The 24678-nt window shown below is 55.7% G+C and overlaps 9 non-coding genes across 9 annotated transcripts; all 9 read left to right on the forward strand.

Moving 5' to 3' along the window:
* Nucleotides 1-1381: 1381 nt before the first annotated feature.
* Nucleotides 1382-1474, forward strand: LOC122707174. Its single transcript, XR_006344697.1, has one exon. It is a non-coding gene; the product is annotated as a small nucleolar RNA SNORD116 (small nucleolar RNA).
* Nucleotides 1475-4110: 2636 nt separating this feature from the next.
* On the forward strand, nucleotides 4111-4203 carry LOC122707176. Its single transcript, XR_006344698.1, has one exon. It is a non-coding gene; the product is annotated as a small nucleolar RNA SNORD116 (small nucleolar RNA).
* A 2639-nt stretch (nucleotides 4204-6842) lies between these two features.
* LOC122707177 lies at nucleotides 6843-6935 on the forward strand. Its single transcript, XR_006344699.1, has one exon. It is a non-coding gene; the product is annotated as a small nucleolar RNA SNORD116 (small nucleolar RNA).
* A 2639-nt stretch (nucleotides 6936-9574) lies between these two features.
* On the forward strand, nucleotides 9575-9667 carry LOC122707178. The gene has a single exon (XR_006344700.1). It is a non-coding gene; the product is annotated as a small nucleolar RNA SNORD116 (small nucleolar RNA).
* Nucleotides 9668-12306: 2639 nt separating this feature from the next.
* Nucleotides 12307-12399, forward strand: LOC122707185. Its single transcript, XR_006344707.1, has one exon. It is a non-coding gene; the product is annotated as a small nucleolar RNA SNORD116 (small nucleolar RNA).
* Nucleotides 12400-15036: 2637 nt separating this feature from the next.
* Nucleotides 15037-15129, forward strand: LOC122707187. The gene has a single exon (XR_006344708.1). It is a non-coding gene; the product is annotated as a small nucleolar RNA SNORD116 (small nucleolar RNA).
* Nucleotides 15130-17767: 2638 nt separating this feature from the next.
* On the forward strand, nucleotides 17768-17859 carry LOC122707117. Its single transcript, XR_006344640.1, has one exon. It is a non-coding gene; the product is annotated as a small nucleolar RNA SNORD116 (small nucleolar RNA).
* A 2639-nt stretch (nucleotides 17860-20498) lies between these two features.
* Nucleotides 20499-20590, forward strand: LOC122707118. The gene has a single exon (XR_006344641.1). It is a non-coding gene; the product is annotated as a small nucleolar RNA SNORD116 (small nucleolar RNA).
* Nucleotides 20591-23229: 2639 nt separating this feature from the next.
* Nucleotides 23230-23321, forward strand: LOC122707119. The gene has a single exon (XR_006344642.1). It is a non-coding gene; the product is annotated as a small nucleolar RNA SNORD116 (small nucleolar RNA).
* The last annotated feature ends 1357 nt before the right edge of the window (nucleotides 23322-24678 follow it).

The raw sequence follows: 24678 nt of genomic DNA on the forward strand, positions 1-24678 counted from the left end.
CTGCTTGAGGATTGTCCCTGTGTGTGCCGAGGCCTTGGAGGCTTCAGATTTGGGTGAGTGACCCTTGGGGCAGGATGAGTCCAATGTGGACCACGCCCTGCATTATGGGAGCTTTCTGTAGGCTGTGGTCAGTAGCCTGGTCCCTACAGGGTGTGGATGTGAGGATAATCTGGCCAGGAAAGGGACCTGTTTCTGTGGGACTGACCCCTGGATCCTGGTACGTGAGGAAGTCCAAGTCCCATCCTTACTTTCTGTCAGAGGCCGCCCAATGAGTAGACTGACTGGCAGGAAGAGACGCATGCCTTGAATTCTGCTCTGATTCGAGGGTGCGCTGGGCCGAATCTGCCCTAGTGCCAAGTTCACCTTACTCTGTAGTTCTCTGGGAAACTTTTCTGGTTAGGGTGGAGGTGAACATTATGCCGAGGACCGCTGAGCTGTAGTAGTAGCTACAGTCTCAGGGTACGTGGCATTCACACAGATGCTTTGCAAGGTGTCCTTGGGCAGTCAGATTTCTGTGCTTTGGTCAGACATCATGGGTCATGGAGACTGGGAGCCTAGAGCCTACGTCAACAGCCCCTCAGTGAAATTTTGCATGGGGCTGAAGGAAGATGCCAGGTGTCATCCCCCATGTCGTGGGAGGACAGGAGGTCAGGGCTCCATGACGACGGCATGCGATTTCAGACTGTAGGGCCTTTCAATGCGGGCACTGAGACTAGGCTACCTGGACATATTTCTGGACACACCCCCAAATTGCCGAGAGTGCATTCTTTTTGGTACACCGGGACACAGGCACTCAACCCCACATCGAATCCCCTGCCACCCATGCATGCTGAGTCAGAAAGACACCCACATGACCTTGAGCTTAATTTGCTGCACTCTTTTGAACGGTAGGTCACCAGTTGTCTGTAAGGGATGGATGTAGTTGGGTTGCAGATACAGGCCTTCCCCCAGTGAAAGCTCTGCATCAGTGTTCCTCAGTGAGAGCCCAAGTCCACATCTCAAGTGTTCCTGTGCTTTCTGTCCCCTTGTCAGGTGCAGTTGCCAGATATGGCTGTCCATGACCCAGGAGACGAAGGTCCGCCCATGAGGCGGCGGCTCGAGGTGCAAGGGAGTTCGGCAAGAAGTGTGGCGGCCCAGGGTGGTGCCAGGTCTTTTTGGATCACCGAGCACGGTACGGCTTCTCCTGCCCCAAGACGTGTCGTGAATTTCAGGTTTCCTGGCACTGCCTGAGTGGCTGTACGTATGGAGGGACCGTTCCTCTTGCTGAGAAGCCTGGGGGCTCTGAGTTGCCCCTGCTGCTGGAGGACTCCCAGGTCACTGGCTCCTCCTTGGAGCAGCGCAGCCTGCCCTGTGGAGGTGGGGAGCCAGGCAGCACGTGCTCGGATCGATGACGACACCCTCTCATGCATTCCTTGGAAAATCTGAACAAAATGAGTGAGAACTCACTACCGTCTCCTCATCGAAACTGAGGTCCAGCACTTTGCCTCCCTTGGGGTTGAGGGTGGGACTGGTTAGCAAGAGGGCTTCTCTGACTGCGTCACACACACGCAAGTAGGAGCCAGGTCCCCACCATTTGCGAGGCTCCCATCTGCGGGTGGGCCGTGTACAGATGTTCGAGCGGCCTTCTTGGAATGTGGGGTCCATGGTGAAGGGCACTGAGGAGCAGAAGAGGCATCCGGCTTGTCCAGTGGTGGTAGGTGTCGCAGTAGATCCTGGCATCGGACAGTGAGGTCTTCTCTCAGAGCGGTGCATTTTGTCCTGGTTCCTGCTGCAAGTGTGCTAATTGGGGCTCTCGTGATGTCGATTGTGACGCAAGGAAGCTTCTGTGGTGTCTGATTGGAGGCCCAGGTGAGATCTGAGGCCCTCGCCATTGCGGCCGTTTGGGTTGGTGAGATTGCTGAGTACCCTGTGGGCTGCAGCGGCTGCAGAGACCTAGGGGAACGGTGGCAGTTGTGAAAGTTAATAGGCCTCATTTCTGCCCTTGGCAGTTCCTGAGTTGCAAGTCCTGTCACATGCTTGAGTCTTGGTCGCCATGGACTGTGTTGTGGTCACAGGCCTGCATTGCTCCTGCAGGTTGACCAGAGCCCCAGAGGCGAATGGTTTGGCAGGTGTGGAAAAGCGCAGTGTGATTGCCTGGGATGTTATGTCTGCTGAGGCTGCAGGCACTGTCGTTCTGTTCTCACTGATACATAGTGTGGTCCTTTTGAAGCTGCCCTCAGCTGGGTACAGAGGAGAGGGCATTGCTTGTGCCTGGGAGGCTCAGTGAGAGGTGACCTTTGTGTCCTTGGTGGCCTGCTGCCAGTAGAAGGACTCCCCAAGGGTATCTTTGGTGCCTTGAAGAGTTGCAATAAGAGAGGCCAAGCAACCAGCCCTGTGGGTTGTTATGTGGTGTGTGCACATGCCCCTTGGCCGCCATTTGTCCCCTGGGCCTGGAATTACCTAGGCTCCCTAAGGTTGGGGCCAGTCAGCCGGCCCTGATAGCACCAATGTGTTGGCCCCCTGGCAATGGAGCATCAAGCTTGGAGGCCCATGGTTCTGGTAGAGTTTGGTCATTGGTTGGAATAGCCAGGCTGACTGAATGTAGGAGCCAGCAGCTCCCATGGTGCTATGGCAGAGACCTGTGGCATCCAGGGTCTTCCCCTGACAGGTCTTCTGAAGTCTTCATGAAAGCATCCTTAGTGATCTGTGTGCACGCGGTCATTTTGCCCACCGTCATCCTGTGGGTGTTCCTGCTTGAGGATTGTCCCTGTGTGTGCCGAGGCCTTGGAGGCTTCAGATTTGGGTGAGTGACCCTTGGGGCAGGATGAGTCCAATGTGGACCACGCCCTGCATTATGGGAGCTTTCTGTAGGCTGTGGTCAGTAGCCTGGTCCCTACAGGGTGTGGATGTGAGGATAATCTGGCCAGGAAAGGGACCTGTTTCTGTGGGACTGACCCCTGGATCCTGGTACGTGAGGAAGTCCAAGTCCCATCCTTACTTTCTGTCAGAGGCCGCCCAATGAGTAGACTGACTGGCAGGAAGAGACGCATGCCTTGAATTCTGCTCCTATTCGAGGGTGCGCTGGGCCGAATCTGCCCTAGTGCCAAGTTCACCTTACTCTGTAGTTCTCTGGGAAACTTTTCTGGTTAGGGTGGAGGTGAACCTTGTGCCAAGGACCCCTGAGCTGTAGTAGTAGCTACAGTCTCAGGGTACGTGGCATTCACACAGATGCTCTGCAAGGTGTCCTTGGGCAGTCAGATTTCTGTGCTTTGGTCAGACATCATGGGTCATGGAGACTGGGAGCCTAGAGCCTACGTCAACAGCCCCTCAGTGAAATTTTGCATGGGGCTGAAGGAAGATGCCAGGTGTCATCCCCCATGTCGTGGGAGGACAGGAGGTCAGGGCTCCATGGCGACGGCATGGGTGTTCAGACTGTAGGGCCTTCCAATGCGGGCACTGAGACTTTGCTACCTGGGCATATTTCTGGACACACCCCCAACTTGCCGAGAGTGCATTCTTGTTGGTACACCGGGACACAGGCACTCAACCCCACATCGAATCCCCTGCCACCCATGCATGCTAAGTCAGAAAGACATCCACATGACGTTGAGCTTAATTTGCTGCACTCTTTTGAACGGTAGGTCACCAGTTTTCTGTAAGGGATGGATGTAGTTGGGTTGCAGATACAGGCCTTCCCCCAGTGAAAGCTCTGCATCAGTGTTCCTCAGTGAGAGCCCAAGTCCACATCTCAAGTGTTCCTGTGCTTTCTGTCCCCTTGTCAGGTGCAGTTGCCAGATATGGCTGTCCATGACCCAGGAGACGAAGGTCCGCCCATGAGGCGGCGGCTCGAGGTGCAAGGGAGTCCGGCAAGAAGTGTGGCGGCCCAGGGTGGTGCCAGGTCTTTTTGGATCACCGAGCACGGTACGGCTTCTCCTGCCCCAAGACGTGTCGTGAATTTCAGGTTTCCTGGCACTGCCTGAGTGGCTGTATGTATGGAGGGACCGTTCCTCTTGCTGAGAAGCCTGGGGGCTCTGATTTGCCCCGGCTGCTGGAGGACTCCCAGGTCACTGGCTCCTCCTTGGAGCGGCACTGCCTGCCCTGTGGAGGTGGGGAGCCAGCCAGCACGTGCTCGGATCGATGACGACACCCTCTCATGCATTCCTTGGAAAATCTGAACAAAATGAGTGAGAACTCACTACCGTCTCCTCATCGAAACTGAGGTCCAGCACGTTGCCTCCCTTGGGGTTGAGGGTGGGACTGGTTAGCAAGAGGGCTTCTCTGACTGCGTCACACACACGCAAGTAGGAGCCAGGTCCCCACCATTTGCGAGGCTCCCATCTGCGGGTGGGCCGTGTACAGATGTTCGAGCGGCCTTCTTGGAATGTGGGGTCCATGGTGAAGGGCACTGAGGAGCAGAAGAGGCATCCGGCTTGTCCAGTGGTGGTAGGTGTCGCAGTAGATCCTGGCATCGGACAGTGAGGTCTTCTCTCAGAGCGGTGCATTTTGTCCTGGTTCCTGCTGCAAGTGTGCTAATTGGGGCTCTCGTGATGTCGATTGTGACGCAAGGAAGCTTCTGTGGTGTCTGATTGGAGGCCCAGGTGAGATCTGAGGCCCTCGCCATTGCGGCCCTTTGGGTTGGTGAGATTGCTGAGTACCCTGTGGGCTGCAGCGGCTGCAGAGACCTAGGGGAACGGTGGCAGTTGTGAAAGTTAATAGGCCTCATTTCTGCCCTTGGCAGTTCCTGAGTTGCAAGTCCTGTCACATGCTTGAGTCTTGGAGGTCGCCATGGACTGTGTTGTGGTCACAGGCCTGCATTGCTCCTGCAGGTTGACCAGAGCCCCAGAGGAGAATGGTTGGGCAGGTGAGGAAAAGCGCAGTGTGATTGCCTGGGATGTTATGTCTGCTGAGGCTGCAGGCACTGTCGTTCTGTTCTCACTGATACATAGTGTGGTCCTTTTGAAGCTGCCCTCAGCTGGGTACAGAGGAGAGGGCATTGCTTGTGCCTGGGAGGCTCAGTGAGAGGTGACCTTTGTGTCCTTGGTGGCCTGCTGCCAGTAGAAGGACTCCCCAAGGGTATCTTTGGTGCCTTGAAGAGTTGCAATAAGAGAGGCCAAGCAACCAGCCCTGTGGGTTGTTATGTGGTGTGTGCACATGCCCCTTGGCCGCCATTTGTCCCCTGGGCCTGGAATTACCTAGGCTCCCTAAGGTTGGGGCCAGTCAGCCGGCCCTGATAGCACCAATGTGTTGGCCCCGTGGCAATGGAGCATCAAGCTTGGAGGCCCATGGTTCTGGTGGAGTTTGGTCATTGGTTGGAATACCCAGGCTGACTCAATGTAGGAGCCAGCAGCTCCCATGGCGCTATGGCAGAGACCTGTGGCATCCAGGGTCTTCCCCTGACAGGTCTTCTGAAGTCTTCATGAAAGCATCCTTAGTGATCTGTGTGCACGCGGTCATTTTGCCCACCGTCATCCTGTGGGTGTTCCTGCTTGAGGATTGTCCCTGTGTGTGCCGAGGCCTTGGAGGCTTCAGATTTGGGTGAGTGACCCTTGGGGCAGGATGAGTCCAATGTGGACCACGCCCTGCATTATGGGAGCTTTCTGTAGGCTGTGGTCAGTAGCCTGGTCCCTACAGGGTGTGGATGTGAGGATAATCTGGCCAGGAAAGGGACCTGTTTCTGTGGGACTGACCCCTGGATCCTGGTACGTGAGGAAGTCCAAGTCCCATCCTTACTTTCTGTCAGAGGCCGCCCAATGAGTAGACTGACTGGCAGGAAGAGACGCATCCCTTGAATTCTGCTCCGATTCGAGGGTGCGCTGGGCCGAATCTGCCCTAGTGCCAAGTTCACCTTACTCTGTAGTTCTCTGGGAAACTTTTCTGGTTAGGGTGGAGGTGAACATTATGCCGAGGACCGCTGAGCTGTAGTAGTAGCTACAGTCTCAGGGTACGTGGCATTCACACAGATGCTCTGCAAGGTGTCCTTGGGCAGTCAGATTTCTGTGCTTTCGTCAGACATCATGGGTCATGGAGACTGGGAGCCTAGAGCCTACGTCAACAGCCCCTCAGTGAAATTTTGCATGGGGCTGAAGGAAGATGCCAGGTGTCATCCCCCATGTCGTGGGAGGACAGGAGGTCAGGGCTCCATGACGACGGCATGCGTGTTCAGACTGTAGGGCCTTTCAATGCGGGCACTGAGACTAGGCTACCTGGACATATTTCTGGACACACCCCCAAATTGCCGAGAGTGCATTCTTGTTGGTACACCGGGACACAGGCACTCAACCCCACATCGAATCCCCTGCCACCCATGCATGCTGAGTCAGAAAGACACCCACATGACCTTGAGCTTAATTTGCTGCACTCTTTTGAATGGTATGTCACCAGTTGTCTGTAAGGGATGGATGTAGTTGGGTTGCAGATACAGGCCTTCCCCCAGTGAAAGCTCTGCATCAGTGTTCCTCAGTGAGAGCCCAAGTCCACATCTCAAGTGTTCCTGTGCTTTCTGTCCCCTTGTCAGGTGCAGTTGCCAGATATGGCTGTCCATGACCCAGGAGACGAAGGTCCGCCCATGAAGCGGCGACTCGAGGTGCAAGGGAGTCCGGCAAGAAGTGTGGCGGCCCAGGGTGGTGCCAGGTCTTTTTGGATCACCGAGCACGGTACGGCTTCTCCTGCCCCAAGACGTGTCGTGAATTTCAGGTTTCCTGGCACTGCCTGAGTGGCTGTACGTATGGAGGGACCGTTCCTCTTGCTGAGAAGCCTGGGGGCTCTGAGTTGCCCCTGCTGCTGGAGGACTCCCAGGTCACTGGCTCCTCCTTGGAGCGGCGCTGCCTGCCCTGTGGAGGTGGGGAGCCAGGCAGCACGTGCTCGGATCGATGACGACACCCTCTCATGCATTCCTTGGAAAATCTGAACAAAATGAGTGAGAACTCACTACCGTCTCCTCATCGAAACTGAGGTCCAGCACGTTGCCTCCCTTGGGGTTGAGGGTGGGACTGGTTAGCAAGAGGGCTTCTCTGACTGCGTCACACACACGCAAGTAGGAGCCAGGTCCCCACCATTTGCGAGGCTCCCATCTGCGGGTGGGCCGTGTACAGATGTTCGAGCGGCCTTCTTGGAATGTGGGGTCCATGGTGAAGGGCACTGAGGAGCAGAAGAGGCATCCGGCTTGTCCAGTGGTAGTAGGTGTCGCAGTAGATCCTGGCATCGGACAGTGAGGTCTTCTCTCCGAGCGCTGCATTTTGTCCTGGTTCCTGCTGCAAGTGTGCTAATTGGGGCTCTCGTGATGTCGATTGTGACGCAAGGAAGCTTCTGTGGTGTCTGATTGGAGGCCCAGGTGAGATCTGAGGCCCTCGCCATTGCGGCCCTTTGGGTTGGTGAGATTGCTGAGTACCCTGTGGGCTGCAGCGGCTGCAGAGACCTAGGGGAACGGTGGCAGTTGTGAAAGTTAATAGGCCTCATTTCTGCCCTTGGCAGTTCCTGAGTTGCAAGTCCTGTCACATGCTTGAGTCTTGGAGGTCGCCATGGACTGTGTTGTGGTCACAGGCCTGCATTGCTCCTGCAGGTTTTCCAGAGCCCCAGAGGAGAATGGTTGGGCAGGTGAGGAAAAGCGCAGTGTGATTGCCTGGGATGTTATGTCTGCTGAGGCTGCAGGCACTGTCGTTCTGTTCTCACTGATACATAGTGTGGTCCTTTTGAAGCTGCCCTCAGCTGGGTACAGAGGAGAGGGCATTGCTTGTGCCTGGGAGGCTCAGTGAGAGGTGACCTTTGTGTCCTTGGTGGCCTGCTGCCAGTAGAAGGACTCCCCAAGGGTATCTTTGGTGCCTTGAAGAGTTGCAATAAGAGAGGCCAAGCAACCAGCCCTGTGGGTTGTTATGTGGTGTGTGCACATGCCCCTTGGCCGCCATTTGTCCCCTGGGCCTGGAATTACCTAGGCTCCCTAAGGTTGGGTCCAGTCAGCCGGCCCTGATAGCACCAATGTGTTGGCCCCCTGGCAATGGAGCATCAAGCTTGGAGGCCCATGGTTCTGGTAGAGTTTGGTCATTGGTTGGAATAGCCAGGCTAACTCAATGTAGGAGCCAGCAGCTCCCATGGTGCTATGGCAGAGACCTGTGGCATCCAGGGTCTTCCCCTGACAGGTCTTCTGAAGTCTTCATGAAAGCATCCTTAGTGATCTGTGTGCACGCGGTCATTTTGCCCACCGTCATCCTGTGGGTGTTCCTGCTTGAGGATTGTCCCTGTGTGTGCCGAGGCCTTGGAGGCTTCAGATTTGGGTGAGTGACCCTTGGGGCAGGATGAGTCCAATGTGGACCACACTCTGCATTATGGTAGCTTTCTGTAGGCTGTGGTCAGTAACCTGGTCCCTACAGGGTGTGGATGTGAGGATAATCTGGCCAGGAAAGGGACCAGTTTCTATGGGACTGACCCCTGGATCCTGGTACGTGAGGAAGTCCAAGTCCCATCCTTACTTTCTGTCAGAGGCCGCCCAATGAGTAGACTGACTGGCAGGAAGAGACGCATGCCTTGAATTCTGCTCCTATTCGAGGGTGCGCTGGGCCGAATCTGGCCTAGTGCCAAGTTCACCTTACTCTGTAGTTCTCTGGGAAACTTTTCTGGTTAGGGTGGAGGTGAACCTTGTGCCAAGGACCCCTGAGCTGTAGTAGTAGCTACAGTCTCAGGGTACGTGGCATTCACACAGATGCTCTGCAAGGTGTCCTTGGGCAGTCAGATTTCTGTGCTTTGGTCAGACATCATGGGTCATGGAGACTGGGAGCCTAGAGCCTACGTCAACAGCCCCTCAGTGAAATTTTGCATGGGGCTGAAGGAAGATGCCAGGTGTCATCCCCCATGTCGTGGGAGGACAGGAGGTCAGGGCTCCATGACGACGGCATGCGTGTTCAGACTGTAGGGCCTTTCAATGCGGGCACTGAGACTAGGCTACCTGGACATATTTCTGGACACACCCCCAACTTGCCGAGAGTGCATTCTTGTTGGTACACCGGGACACAGGCACTCAACCCCACATCGAATCCCCTGCCACCCATGCATGCTGAGTCAGAAAGACACCCACATGACCTTGAGCTTAATTTGCTGCACTCTTTTGAATGGTATGTCACCAGTTGTCTGTAAGGGATGGATGTAGTTGGGTTGCAGATACAGGCCTTCCCCCAGTGAAAGCTCTGCATCAGTGTTCCTCAGTGAGAGCCCAAGTCCACATCTCAAGTGTTCCTGTGCTTTCTGTCCCCTTGTCAGGTGCAGTTGCCAGATATGGCTGTCCATGACCCAGGAGACGAAGGTCCGCCCATGAAGCGGCGACTCGAGGTGCAAGGGAGTCCGGCAAGAAGTGTGGCGGCCCAGGGTGGTGCCAGGTCTTTTTGGATCACCAAGCACGGTACGGCTTCTCCTGCCCCAAGACGTGTCGTGAATTTCAGGTTTCCTGGCACTGCCTGAGTGGCTGTACGTATGGAGGGACCGTTCCTCTTGCTGAGAAGCCTGGGGGCTCTGAGTTGCCCCTGCTGCTGGAGGACTCCCAGGTCACTGGCTCCTCCTTGGAGCGGCGCTGCCTGCCCTGTGGAGGTGGGGAGCCAGGCAGCACGTGCTCGGATCGATGACGACACCCTCTCATGCATTCCTTGGAAAATCTGAACAAAATGAGTGAGAACTCACTACCGTCTCCTCATCGAAACTGAGGTCCAGCACGTTGCCTCCCTTGGGGTTGAGGGTGGGACTGGTTAGCAAGAGGGCTTCTCTGACTGCGTCACACACACGCAAGTAGGAGCCAGGTCCCCACCATTTGCGAGGCTCCCATCTGCGGGTGGGCCGTGTACAGATGTTCGAGCGGCCTTCTTGGAATGTGGGGTCCATGGTGAAGGGCACTGAGGAGCAGAAGAGGCATCCAGCTTGTCCAGTGGTGGTAGGTGTCGCAGTAGATCCTGGCATCGGACAGTGAGTTCTTCTCTCAGAGCGGTGCATTTTGTCCTGGTTCCTGCTGCAAGTGTGCTAACTGGGGCTCTCGTGATGTCGATTGTGACGCAAGGAAGCTTCTGTGGTGTCTGATTGGAGGCCCAGGTGAGATCTGAGGCCCTCGCCATTGCGGCCCTTTGGGTTGGTGAGATTGCTGAGTACCCTGTGGGCTGCAGCGGCTGCAGAAACCTAGGGGAACGGTGGCAGTTGTGAAAGTTAATAGGCCTCATTTCTGCCCTTGGCAGTTCCTGAGTTGCAAGTCCTGTCACATGCTTGAGTCTTGGAGGTCGCCATGGACTGTGTTGTGGTCACAGGCCTGCATTGCTCCTGCAGGTTTTCCAGAGCCCCAGAGGAGAATGGTTGGGCAGGTGAGGAAAAGCGCAGTGTGATTGCCTGGGATGTTATGTCTGCTGAGGCTGCAGGCACTGTCGTTCTGTTCTCACTGATACATAGTGTGGTCCTTTTGAAGCTGCCCTCAGCTGGGTACAGAGGAGAGGGCATTGCTTGTGCCTGGGAGGCTCAGTGAGAGGTGACCTTTGTGTCCTTGGTGGCCTGCTGCCAGTAGAAGGACTCCCCAAGGGTATCTTTGGTGCCTTGAAGAGTTGCAATAAGAGAGGCCAAGCAACCAGCCCTGTGGGTTGTTATGTGGTGTGTGCACATGCCCCTTGGCCGCCATTTGTCCCCTGGGCCTGGAATTACCTAGGCTCCCTAAGGTTGGGGCCAGTCAGCCGGCCCTGATAGCACCAATGTGTTGGCCCCCTGGCAATGGAGCATCAAGCTTGGAGGCCCATGGTTCTGGTAGAGTTTGGTCATTGGTTGGAATAGCCAGGCTGACTGAATGTAGGAGCCAGCAGCTCCCATGGTGCTATGGCAGAGACCTGTGGCATCCAGGGTCTTCCCCTGACAGGTCTTCTGAAGTCTTCATGAAAGCATCCTTAGTGATCTGTGTGCACGCGGTCATTTTGCCCACCGTCATCCTGTGGGTGTTCCTGCTTGAGGATTGTCCCTGTGTGTGCCGAGGCCTTGGAGGCTTCAGATTTGGGTGAGTGACCCTTGGGGCAGGATGAGTCCAATGTGGACCACACCCTGCATTATGGTAGCTTTCTGTAGGCTGTGGTCAGTAGCCTGGTCCCTACAGGGTGTGGATGTGAGGATAATCTGGCCAGGAAAGGGACCAGTTTCTATGGGACTGACCCCTGGATCCTGGTACGTGAGGAAGTCCAAGTCCCATCCTTACTTTCTGTCAGAGGCCGCCCAATGAGTAGACTGACTGGCAGGAAGAGACTCATGCCTTGAATTCTGCTCCTATTCGAGGGTGCGCTGGGCCGAATCTGGCCTAGTGCCAAGTTCACCTTACTCTGTAGTTCTCTGGGAAACTTTTCTGGTTAGGGTGGAGGTGAACCTTGTGCCAAGGACCCCTGAGCTGTAGTAGTAGCTACAGTCTCAGGGTACGTGGCATTCACACAGATGCTCTGCAAGGTGTCCTTGGGCAGTCAGATTTCTGTGCTTTGGTCAGACATCATGGGTCATGGAGACTGGGAGCCTAGAGCCTACGTCAACAGCCCCTCAGTGAAATTTTGCATGGGGCTGAAGGAAGATGCCAGGTGTCATCCCCCATGTCGTGTGAGGACAGGAGGTCAGGGCTCCATGACGACGGCATGGGTGTTCAGAATGTATGGCCTTCCAATGCGGGCACTGAGACTTTGCTACCTGGGCATATTTCTGGACACACCCCCAAATTGCCGAGAGTGCATTCTTCTTGGTACACCGGGACACAGGCACTCAACCCCACATCGAATCCCCTGCCACCCATGCATGCTGAGTCAGAAAGACACCCACATGACCTTGAGCTTAATTTGCTGCACTCTTTTGAACGGTAGGTCACCAGTTTTCTGTAAGGGATGGATGTAGTTGGGTTGCAGATACAGGCCTTCCCCCAGTGAAAGCTCTGCATCAGTGTTCCTCAGTGAGAGCCCAAGTCCACATCTCAAGTGTTCCTGTGCTTTCTGTCCCCTTGTCAGGTGCAGTTGCCAGATATGGCTGTCCATGACCCAGGAGACGAAGGTCCGCCCATGAGGCGGCGGCTCCAGGTGCAAGGGAGTCCGGCAAGAAGTGTGGCGGCCCAGGGTGGTGCCAGGTCTTTTTGGATCACCGAGCACGGTACGGCTTCTCCTGCCCCAAGACGTGTCGTGAATTTCAGGTTTCCTGGCACTGCCTGAGTGGCTGTATGTATGGAGGGACCGTTCCTCTTGCTGAGAAGCCTGGTGGCTCTGAGTTGCCCCGGCTGCTGGAGGACTCCCAGGTCACTGGCTCCTCCTTGGAGCGGCGCTGCCTGCCCTGTGGAGGTGGGGAGCCAGCCAGCACGTGCTCGGATCGATGACGACACCCTCTCATGCATTCCTTGGAAAATCTGAACAAAATGAGTGAGAATTCACTACCGTCTCCTCATCGAAACTGAGGTCCAGCACGTTGCCTCCCTTGGGGTTGAGGGTGGGACTGGTTAGCAAGAGGGCTTCTCTGACTGCGTCACACACACGCAAGTAGGAGCCAGGTCCCCACCATTTGCGAGGCTCCCATCTGCGGGTGGGCCGTGTACAGATGTTCGAGCGGCCTTCTTGGAATGTGGGGTGCATGGTGAAGGGCACTGAGGAGCAGAAGAGGCATCCGGCTTGTCCAGTGGTGGTAGGTGTCGCAGTAGATCCTGGCATCGGACAGTGAGTTCTTCTCTCAAGCGGTGCATTTTGTCCTGGTTCCTGCTGCAAGTGTGCTAATTGGGGCTCTCGTGATGTCGATTGTGACGCAAGGAAGCTTCTGTGGTGTCTGATTGGAGGCCCAGGTGAGATCTGAGGCCCTCGCCATTGCGGCCCTTTGGGTTGGTGAGATTGCTGAGTACCCTGTGGGCTGCAGCGGCTGCAGAGACCTAGGGGAACGGTGGCATTTGTGAAAGTTAATAGGCCTCATTTCTGCCCTTGGCAGTTCCTGAGTTGCAAGTCCTGTCACATGCTTGAGTCTTGGAGGTCGCCATGGACTGTGTTGTGCTCACAGGCCTGCATTGCTCCTGCAGGTTGACCAGAGCCCCAGAGGAGAATGGTTGGGCAGGTGAGGAAAAGTGCAGTGTGATTGCCTGGGATGTTATGTCTGCTGAGGCTGCAGGCACTGTCGTTCTGTTCTCACTGATACATAGTGTGGTCCTTTTGAAGCTGCCCTCAGCTGGGTACAGAGGAGAGGGCATTGCTTGTGCCTGGGAGGCTCAGTGAGAGTTGACCTTTGTGTCCTTGATGGCCTCCTGCCAGTAGAAGGACTCCCCAAGGGTATCTTTGGTGCCTTGAAGAGTTGCAATAAGAGAGGCCAAGCAACCAGCCCTGTGGGTTGTTATGTGGTGTGTGCACATGCCCCTTGGCCGCCATTTGTCCCCTGGGCCTGGAATTACCTAGGCTCCCTAAGGTTGGGGCCAGTCAGCCGGCCCTGATAGCACCAATGTGTTGGCCCCCTGGCAATGGAGCATCAAGCTTGGAGGCCCATGGTTCTGGTAGAGTTTGGTCATTGGTTGGAATAGCCAGGCTGACTGAATGTAGGAGCCAGCAGCTCCCATGGCACTATGGCAGAGACCTGTGGCATCCAGGGTCTTCCCCTGACAGGTCTTCTGAAGTCTTCATGAAAGCATCCTTAGTGATCTGTGTGCACGCGGTCATTTTGCCCACCGTCATCCTGTGGGTGTTCCTGCTTGAGGATTGTCCCTGTGTGTGCCGAGGCCTTGGAAGCTTCAGATTTGGGTGAGTGACCCTTGGGGCAGGATGAGTCCAATGTGGACCACACCCTGCATTATGGTAGCTTTCTGTACGCTTTGGTCAGTAGCCTGGTCCCTACAGGGTGTGGATGTGAGGATAATCTGGCCAGGAAAGGGACCAGTTTCTATGGGACTGACCCCTGGATCCTGGTACGTGAGGAAGTCCAAGTCCCATCCTTACTTTCTGTCAGAGGCCGCCCAATGAGTAGACTGACTGGCAGGAAGAGACTCATGCCTTGAATTCTGCTCCTATTCGAGGGTGCGCTGGGCCGAATCTGCCCTAGTGCCAAGTTCACCTTACTCTGTAGTTCTCTGGGAAACTTTCTGGTTAGGGTGGAGGTGAACCTTGTGCCAAGGACCCCTGAGCTGTAGTAGTAGCTACAGTCTCAGGGTACGTGGCATTCACACAGATGCTCTGCAAGGGGTCCTTGGGCAGTCAGATTTCTGTGCTTTGGTCAGACATCATGGGTCATGGAGACTGGGAGCCTAGAGCCTACGTCAACAGCCCCTCAGTGAAATTTTGCATGGGGCTGAAGGAAGATGCCAGGTGTCATCCCCCATGTCGTGGGAGGACAGGAGGTCAGGGCTCCATGACGACGGCATGCGTGTTTAGACTATAGGGCCTTTCAATGCGGGCACTGAGACTAGGCTACCTGGACATATTTCTGGACACACCCCCAAATTGCCGAGAGTGCATTCTTGTTGGTACACCGGGACACAGGCACTCAACCCCACATCGAATCCCCTGCCACCCATGCATGCTGAGTCAGAAAGACACCCACATGACCTTGAGCCTAATTTGCTGCACTCTTTTGAACGGTAGGTCACCAGTTGTCTGTAAGGGATAGATGTAGTTGGGTTGCAGATACAGGCCTTCCCCCAGTGAAAGCTCTGCATCAGTGTTCCTCAGTGAGAGCCCAAGTCCACATCTCAAGTGTTCCTGTGCTTTCTGTCCCCTTGTCAGGTGCAGTTGCCAGATATGGCTGTCCATGACCCAGGAGACGAAGGTCCGCCCATGAGGCGGCGGCTCGAGGTGCAAGGGAGTCCGGCAAGAAGTGTGGTGGCCCAGGGTGGTGCCAGGTCTTTTTGGATCACTGAGCACGGTACGGCTTCTCCTGCCCCAAGACGTGTCGTGAATTTCAGGTTTCCTGGCACTGCCTGAGTGGCTGTATGTATGGAGGGACCGTTCCTCTTGCTGAGAAGCCTGGTGGCTCTGAGTTGCCCCGGCTGCTGGAGGACTCCCAGGTCACTGGCTCCTCCTTGGAGCGGCGCTGCCTGCCCTGTGGAGGTGGGGAGCCAGCCAGCACGTGCTCGGATCGATGACGACACCCTCTCATGCATTCCTTGGAAAATCTGAACAAAATGAGTGAGAATTCACTACCGTCTCCTCATCGAAACTGAGGTCCAGCACGTTGCCTCCCTTGGGGTTGAGGGTGGGACTGGTTAGCAAGAGGGCTTCTCTGACTGCGTCACACACACGCAAGTAGGAGCCAGGTCCCCACCATTTGCGAGGCTCCCATCTGCGGGTGGGCCGTGTACAGATGTTCGAGCGGCCTTCTTGAAATGTGGGGTGCATGGTGAAGGGCACTGAGGAGCAGAAGAGGCATCCGGCTTGTCCAGTGGTGGTAGGTGTCGCAGTAGATCCTGGCATCGGACAGTGAGTTCTTCTCTCAAGCGGTGCATTTTGTCCTGGTTCCTGCTGCAAGTGTGCTAATTGGGGCTCTCGTGATGTCGATTGTGACGCAAGGAAGCTTCTGTGGTGTCTGATTGGAGGCCCAGGTGAGATCTGAGGCCCTCGCCATTGCGGCCCTTTGGGTTGGTGAGATTGCTGAGTACCCTGTGGGCTGCAGCGGCTGCAGAGACCTAGGGGAACGGTGGCAGTTGTGAAAGTTAATAGGCCTCATTTCTGCCCTTGGCAGTTCCTGAGTTGCAAGTCCTGTCACATGCTTGAGTCTTGGAGGTCGCCATGGACTGTGTTGTGGTCACAGGCCTGCATTGCTCCTGCAGGTTGACCAGAGCCCCAGAGGAGAATGGTTGGGCAGGTGAGGAAAAGTGCAGTGTGATTGCCTGGGATGTTATGTCTGCTGAGGCTGCAGGCACTGTCGTTCTGTTCTCACTGATACATAGTGTGGTCCTTTTGAAGCTGCCCTCAGCTGGGTACAGAGGAGAGGGCATTGCTTGTGCCTGGGAGGCTCAGTGAGAGGTGACCTTTGTGTCCTTGATGGCCTCCTGCCAGTAGAAGGACTCCCCAAGGGTATCTTTGGTGCCTTGAAGAGTTGCAATAAGAGAGGCCAAGGAACCAGCCCTGTGGGTTGTTATGTGGTGTGTGCACATGCCCCTTGGCCGCCATTTGTCCCCTGGGCCTGGAATTACCTAGGCTCCCTAAGGTTGGGGCCAGTCAGCCGGCCCAGATAGCACCAATGTGTTGGCCCCCTGGCAATGGAGCATCAAGCTTGGAGGCCCATGGTTCTGGTAGAGATTGGTCATTGGGTGGAATATCCAGGCTGACTCAATGTAGGAGCCAGCAGCTCCCATGGCGCTATGGCAGAGACCTGTGGCATCCAGGGTCTTCCCCTGACAGGTCTTCTGAAGTCTTCATGAAAGCATCCTTAGTGATCTGTGTGCACGCGGTCATTTTGCCCACCGTCATCCTGTGGGTGTTCCTGCTTGAGGATTGTCCCTGTGTGTGCCGAGGCTTTGGAGGCTTCAGATTTGGGTGAGTCACCCTTGGGGCAGGATGAGTCCAATGTGGACCACGCCCTGCATTATGGGAGCTTTCTGTAGGCTGTGGTCAGTAGCCTGGTCCCTACAGGGTGTGGATGTGAGGATAATCTGGCCAGGAAAGGGACCTGTTTCTGTGGGACTGACCCCTGGATCCTGGTTCGTGAGGAAGTCCAAGTCCCATCCTTACTTTCTGTCAGAGGCCGCCCAATGAGTAGACTGACTGGCAGGAAGAGACGCATGCCTTGAATTCTGCTCCGATTCGAGGGTGCGCTGGGCCGAATCTGCCCTAGTGCCAAGTTCACCTTACTCTGTAGTTCTCTGGGAAACTTTTCTGGTTAGGGTGGAGGTGAACCTTGTGCCAAGGACCCCTGAGCTGTAGTAGTAGCTACAGTCTCAGGGTACGTGGCATTCACACAGATGCTCTGCAAGGTGTCCTTGGGCAGTCAGATTTCTGTGCTTTGGTCAGACATCATGGGTCATGGAGACTGGGAGCCTAGAGCCTACGTCAACAGCCCCTCAGTGAAATTTTGCATGGGGCTGAAGGAAGATGCCAGGTGTCATCCCCCATGTCGTGGGAGGACAGGAGGTCAGGGCTCCATGACGACGGCATGGGTGTTCAGACTGTAGGGCCTTTCAATGCGGGCACTGAGACTTTGCTACCTGGACATATTTCTGGACACACCCCCAAATTGCCGAGAGTGCATTCTTGTTGGTACACCGGGACACAGGCACTCAACCCCACATCGAATCCCCTGCCACCCATGCATGCTGAGTCAGAAAGACACCCACATGACCTTGAGCTTAATTTGCTGCACTCTTTTGAACGGTAGGTCACCAGTTGTCTGTAAGGGATGGATGTAGTTGGGTTGCAGATACAGGCCTTCCCCCAGTGAAAGCTCTGCATCAGTGTTCCTCAGTGAGAGCCCAAGTCCACATCTCAAGTGTTCCTGTGCTTTCTGTCCCCTTGTCAGGTGCAGTTGCCAGATATGGCTGTCCATGACCCAGGAGACGAAGGTCCGCCCATGAGGCGGCGGCTCGAGGTGCAAGGGAGTCCGGTAAGAAGTGTGGCGGCCCAGGGTGGTGCCAGGTCTTTTTGGATCACCGAGCACGGTACGGCTTCTCCTGCCCCAAGACGTGTCGTGAATTTCAGGTTTCCTGGCACTGCCTGAGTGGCTGTACGTATGGAGGGACCGTTCCTCTTGCTGAGAAGCCTGGTGGCTCTGAGTTGCCCCGGCTGCTGGAGGACTCCCAGGTCACTGGCTCCTCCTTGGAGCGGCGCTGCCTGCCCTGTGGAGGTGGGGAGCCAGCCAGCACGTGCTCGGATCGATGACGACACCCTCTCATGCATTCCTTGGAAATCTGAACAAAATGAGTGAGAACTCACTACCGTCTCCTCATCGAAACTGAGGTCCAGCACGTTGCCTCCCTTGGGGTTAAGGTTGGGACTGGTTAGCAAGGGGCCTTCTCTGACTGCGTCACACACACGCAAGTTGGAGCCAGGTGCCCACCATTTGCGAGGATCCCATCTGCGGGTGGGCCGTGCACAGATGTTCGAGCGGCCTTCTTGGAATTTGGGGTCCATGGTGAAGGGCACTGAGGAGCAGAAGAGGCATCCGGCTTGTCCAGTGGTGGTAGGTGTCGCCGTAAATGCTGGCATCGGACAGTGAGTACTTCTCTCAGAGCGGTGCATTTTGTTCTGGTTCCTGCTGCAAGTGTGCTAATTGGGGCTCTCGTGATGTCGATTGTGACGCAAGGAAGCTTCTGTGGTGTCTGATTGGAGGCCCAGGTGAGATCTGAGGCCCTCGCCATTGCGGCCCTTTGGGTTGGTGAGATTGCTGAGTACCCTGTGGGCTGCAGCGGCTGCAGAGACCTAGGGGAACGGTGGCAGTTGTGAAAGTTAATAGGCCTCATTTCTGCCCTTGGCAGTTCCTGAGTTGCAAGTCCTGTCACATGCTTGAGTCTTGGAGGTCGCCATGGACTGTGTTGTGGTCACAGGCCTGCATTGCTCCTGCAGGTTGACCAGAGCCCCAGAGGAGAATGGTTGGGCAGGTGAGGAAAAGCGCAGTGTGATTGCCTGGGATGTTATGTCTGCTGAGGCTGCAGGCACTGTCGTTCTGTTCTCACTGATACATAGTGTGGTCCTTTTGAAGCTGCCCTCAGCTGGGTACAGAGGAGAGGGCATTGCTTGTGCCTGGGAGGCTCAGTGAGAGGTGACCTTTGTGTCCTTGGTGGCCTGCTGCCAGTAGAAGGACTCCCCAAGGGTATCTTTGGTGCCTTGAAGAGTTGCAATAAGAGAGGCCAAGCAACCAGCCCTGTGGGTTGTTATGTGGTGTGTGCACATGCCCCTTGGCCGCCATTTGTCCCCTGGGCCTGGAATTACCTAGGCTCCCTAAGGTTGGGGCCAGTCAGCCGGCCCTGATAGCACCAATGTGTTGGCCCCCTGGCAATGGAGCATCAAGCTTGGAGGCCCATGGTTCTGGTAGAGTTTGGTCATTGGTTGGAATAGCCAGGCTGACTGAATGTAGGAGCCAGCAGCTCCCATGGCGCTATGGCAGAGACCTGTGGCATCCAGGGTCTTCCCCTGACAGGTCTTCTGAAGTCTTCATGAAAGCATCCTTAGTGATCTGTGTGCACGCGGTCATTTTGCCCACCGTCATCCTGTGGGTGTTCCTGCTTGAGGATTGTCCCTGTGTGTGCCGAGGCCTTGGAGGCTTCAGATTTGGGTGAGTGACCCTTGGGGCAGGATGAGTCCAATGTGGACCACGCCCTGCATTATGGGAGCTTTCTGTAGGCTGTGGTCAGTAGCCTGGTCCCTACAGGGTGTGGATGTGAGGATAATCTGGCCAGGAAAGGGACCTGTTTCTGTGGGACTGACCCCTGGATCCTGGTACGTGAGGAAGTCCAAGTCCCATCCTTACTTTCTGTCAGAGGCCGCCCAATGAGTAGACTGACTGGCAGGAAGAGACGCATGCCTTGAATTCTGCTCCTCTTCGAGGGTGCGCTGGGCTGAATCTGCCCTAGTGCCAAGTTCACCTTACTCTGTAGTTCTCTGGGAAACTTTTCTGGTTAGGGTGGAGGTGAACCTTGTGCCAAGGACCCCTGAGCTGTAGTAGTAGCTACAGTCTCAGGGTACGTGGCATTCACACAGATGCTCTGCAAGGTGTCCTTGGGCAGTCAGATTTCTGTGCTTTGGTCAGACATCATGGGTCATGGAGACTGGGAGCCTAGAGCCTACGTCAACAGCCCCTCAGTGAAATTTTGCATGGGGCTGAAGGAAGATGCCAGGTGTCATCCCCCATGTCGTGGGAGGACAGGAGGTCAGGGCTCCATGACGACGGCATGCGTGTTCAGACTGTAGGGCCTTTCAATGCGGGCACTGAGACTAGGCTACCTGGACATATTTCTGGACACACCCCCAAATTGCCGAGAGTGCATTCTTGTTGGTACACCGGGACACAGGCACTCAACCCCACATCGAATCCCCTGCCACCCATGCATGCTGAGTCAGAAAGACACCCACATGACCTTGAGCTTAATTTGCTGCACTCTTTTGAACGGTAGGTCACCAGTTGTCTGTAAGGGATGGATGTAGTTGGGTTGCAGATACAGGCCTTTCCCCAGTGAAAGCTCTGCATCAGTGTTCCTCAGTGAGAGCCCAAGTCCACATCTCAAGTGTTCCTGTGCTTTCTGTCCCCTTGTCAGGTGCAGTTGCCAGATATGGCTGTCCATGACCCAGGAGACGAAGGTCCGCCCATGAGGCGGCGGCTCGAGGTGCAAGGGAGTCCGGCAAGAAGTGTGGCGGCCCAGGGTGGTGCCAGGTCTTTTTGGATCACCGAGCACGGTACGGCTTCTCCTGCCCCAAGACGTGTCGTGAATTTCAGGTTTCCTGGCACTGCCTGAGTGGCTGTACGTATGGAGGGACCGTTCCTCTTGCTGAGAAGCCTGTGAACTCTGAGTTGCCCCTGCTGCTGGAGGACTCCCAGGTCAGTGGCTCCTCCTTGGAGCGGCGCTGCCTGCCCTGTGGAGGTGGGGAGCCAGCCAGCACGTGCTCGGATCGATGACGACACCCTCTCATGCATTCCTTGGAAATCTGAACAAAATGAGTGAGAACTCACTACCGTCTCCTCATCGAAACTGAGGTCCAGCACGTTGCCTCCCTTGGGGTTGAGGGTGGGACTGGTTAGCAAGAGGGCTTCTCTGACTGCGTCACACACAAGCAAGTAGGAGCCAGGTCCCCACCATTTGCGAGGCTCCCATCTGCGGGTGGGCCGTGTACAGATGTTCGAGCGGCCTTCTTGGAATGTGGGTTCCATGGTGAAGGGCACTGAGGAGCAGAAGAGGCATCCGGCTTGTCCAGTGGTGGTAGGTGTCGCAGTAGATCCTGGCATCGGACAGTGAGGTCTTCTCTCAGAGCGGTGCATTTTGTTCTGGTTCCTGCTGCAAATGTACTAATTGGGGCTCTCGTGATGTCGATTGTGACGCAAGGAAGCTTCTGTGGTGTCTGATTGGAGGCCCAGGTGAGATCTGAGGCCCTCGCCATTGCGGCCCTTTGGGTTGGTGAGATTGCTGAGTACCCTGTGGGCTGCAGCGGCTGCAGAGACCTAGGGGAACGGTGGCAGTTGTGAAAGTTAATAGGCCTCATTTCTGCCCTTGGCAGTTCCTGAGTTGCAAGTCCCGTCACATGCTTGAGTCTTGGAGGTCGCCATGGACTGTGTTGTGGTCACAGGCCTGCATTGCTCCTGCAGGTTGACCAGAGCCCCAGAGGCGAATGGTTGGGCAGGTGAGGAAAAGCGCAGTGTGATTGCCTGGGATGTTATGTCTGCTGAGGCTGCAGGCACTGTCGTTCTGTTCTCACTGATACATAGTGTGGTCCTTTTGAAGCTGCCCTCAGCTGGGTACAGAGGAGAGGGCATTGCTTGTGCCTGGGAGGCTCAGTGAGAGGTGACCTTTGTGTCCTTGGTGGCCTGCTGCCAGTAGAAGGACTCCCCAAGGGTATCTTTGGTGCCTTGAAGAGTTGCAATAAGAGAGGCCAAGCAACCAGCCCTGTGGGTTGTTATGTGGTGTGTGCACATGCCCCTTGGCCGCCATTTGTCCCCTGGGCCTGGAATTACCTAGGCTCCCTAAGGTTGGGGCCAGTCAGCCGGCCCTGATAGCACCAATGTGTTGGCCCCCTGGCAATGGAGCATCAAGCTTGGAGGCCCATGGTTCTGGTAGAGATTGGTCATTGGGTGGAATATCCAGGCTGACTCAATGTAGGAGCCAGCAGCTCCCATGGCGCTATGGCAGAGACCTGTGGCATCCAGGGTCTTCCCCTGACAGGTCTTCTGAAGTCTTCATGAAAGCATCCTTAGTGATCTGTGTGCACGCGGTCATTTTGCCCACCGTCATCCTGTGGGTGTTCCTGCTTGAGGATTGTCCCTGTGTGTGCCGAGGCCTTGGAGGCTTCAGATTTGGGTGAGTGACCCTTGGGGCAGGATGAGTCCAATGTGGACCACGCCCTGCATTATGGGAGCTTTCTGTAGGCTGTGGTCAGTAGCCTGGTCCCTACAGGGTGTGGATGTGAGGATAATCTGGCCAGGAAAGGGACCTGTTTCTGTGGGACTGACCCCTGGATCCTGGTACGTGAGGAAGTCCAAGTCCCATCCTTACTTTCTGTCAGAGGCCGCCCAATGAGTAGACTGACTGGCAGGAAGAGACGCATGCCTTGAATTCTGCTCCGATTCGAGGGTGCGCTGGGCCGAATCTGCCCTAGTGCCAAGTTCACCTTACTCTGTAGTTCTCTGGGAAACTTTTCTGGTTAGGGTGGAGGTGAACCTTGTGCCAAGGACCCCTGAGCTGTAGTAGTAGCTACAGTCTCAGGGTACGTGGCATTCACACAGATGCTCTGCAAGGTGTCCTTGGGCAGTCAGATTTCTGTGCTTTGGTCAGACATCATGGGTCATGGAGACTGGGAGCCTAGAGCCTACGTCAACAGCCCCTCAGTGAAATTTTGCATGGGGCTGAAGGAAGATGCCAGGTGTCATCCCCCATGTCGTGGGAGGACAGGAGGTCAGGGCTCCATGACGACGGCATGGGTGTTCAGACTGTAGGGCCTTTCAATGCGGGCACTGAGACTTTGCTACCTGGACATATTTCTGGACACACCCCCAAATTGCCGAGAGTGCATTCTTGTTGGTACACCGGGACACAGGCACTCAACCCCACATCGAATCCCCTGCCACCCATGCATGCTGAGTCAGAAAGACACCCACATGACCTTGAGCTTAATTTGCTGCACTCTTTTGAACGGTAGGTCACCAGTTGTCTGTAAGGGATGGATGTAGTTGGGTTGCAGATACAGGCCTTCCCCCAGTGAAAGCTCTGCATCAGTGTTCCTCAGTGAGAGCCCAAGTCCACATCTCAAGTGTTCCTGTGCTTTCTGTCCCCTTGTCAGGTGCAGTTGCCAGATATGGCTGTCCATGACCCAGGAGACGAAGGTCCGCCCATGAGGCGGCGGCTCGAGGTGCAAGGGAGTCCGGTAAGAAGTGTGGCGGCCCAGGGTGGTGCCAGGTCTTTTTGGATCACCGAGCACGGTACGGCTTCTCCTGCCCCAAGACGTGTCGTGAATTTCAGGTTTCCTGGCACTGCCTGAGTGGCTGTATGTATGGAGGGACCGTTCCTCTTGCTGAGAAGCCTGGGGGCTCTGAGTTGCCCCTGCTGCTGGAGGACTCCCAGGTCACTGGCTCCTCCTTGGAGCGGCGCTGCCTGCCCTGTGGAGGTGGGGAGCCAGCCAGCACGTGCTCGGATCGATGACGACACCCTCTCATGCATTCCTTGGAAATCTGAACAAAATGAGTGAGAACTCACTACCGTCTCCTCATCGAAACTGAGGTCCAGCACGTTGCCTCCCTTGGGGTTAAGGTTGGGACTGGTTAGCAAGGGGCCTTCTCTGACTGCGTCACACACACGCAAGTAGGAGCCAGGTGCCCACCATTTGCGAGGATCCCATCTGCGGGTGGGCCGTGCACAGATGTTCGAGCGGCCTTCTTGGAATGTGGGGTCCATGGTGAAGGGCACTGAGGAGCAGAAGAGGCATCCGGCTTGTCCAGTGGTGGTAGGTGTCGCAGTAAATCCTGGCATCGGACAGTGAGTTCTTCTCTCAGAGCGGTGCATTTTGTTCTGGTTCCTGCTGCAAGTGTGCTAATTGGGGCTCTCGTGATGTCGATTGTGACGCAAGGAAGCTTCTGTGGTGTCTGATTGGAGGCCCAGGTGAGATCTGAGGCCCTCGCCATTGCGGCCCTTTGGGTTGGTGAGATTGCTGAGTACCCTGTGGGCTGCAGCGGCTGCAGAGACCTAGGGGAACGGTGGCAGTTGTGAAAGTTAATAGGCCTCATTTCTGCCCTTGGCAGTTCCTGAGTTGCAAGTCCTGTCACATGCTTGAGTCTTGGAGGTCGCCATGGACTGTGTTGTGGTCACAGGCCTGCATTGCTCCTGCAGGTTGACCAGAGCCCCAGAGGCGAATGGTTGGGCAGGTGAGGAAAAGCGCAGTGTGATTGCCTGGGATGTTATGTCTGCTGAGGCTGCAGGCACTGTCGTTCTGTTCTCACTGATACATAGTGTGGTCCTTTTGAAGCTGCCCTCAGCTGGGTACAGAGGAGAGGGCATTGCTTGTGCCTGGGAGGCTCAGTGAGAGGTGACCTTTGTGTCCTTGGTGGCCTGCTGCCAGTAGAAGGACTCCCCAAGGGTATCTTTGGTGCCTTGAAGAGTTGCAATAAGAGAGGCCAAGCAACCAGCCCTGTGGGTTGTTATGTGGTGTGTGCACATGCCCCTTGGCCGCCATTTGTCCCCTGGGCCTGGAATTACCTAGGCTCCCTAAGGTTGGGGCCAGTCAGCCGGCCCTGATAGCACCAATGTGTTGGCCCCCTGGCAATGGAGCATCAAGCTTGGAGGCCCATGGTTCTGGTAGAGTTTGGTCATTGGTTGGAATAGCCAGGCTGACTGAATGTAGGAGCCAGCAGCTCCCATGGCGCTATGGCAGAGACCTGTGGCATCCAGGGTCTTCCCCTGACAGGTCTTCTGAAGTCTTCATGAAAGCATCCTTAGTGATCTGTGTGCACGCGGTCATTTTGCCCACCGTCATCCTGTGGGTGTTCCTGCTTGAGGATTGTCCCTGTGTGTGCCGAGGCCTTGGAGGCTTCAGATTTGGGTGAGTGACCCTTGGGGCAGGATGAGTCCAATGTGGACCACGCCCT

The sequence above is a fragment of the Cervus elaphus genome, chromosome 13 (assembly GCF_910594005.1).
Source record: "Cervus elaphus chromosome 13, mCerEla1.1, whole genome shotgun sequence".
NCBI lineage: Eukaryota > Metazoa > Chordata > Mammalia > Artiodactyla > Cervidae > Cervus > Cervus elaphus.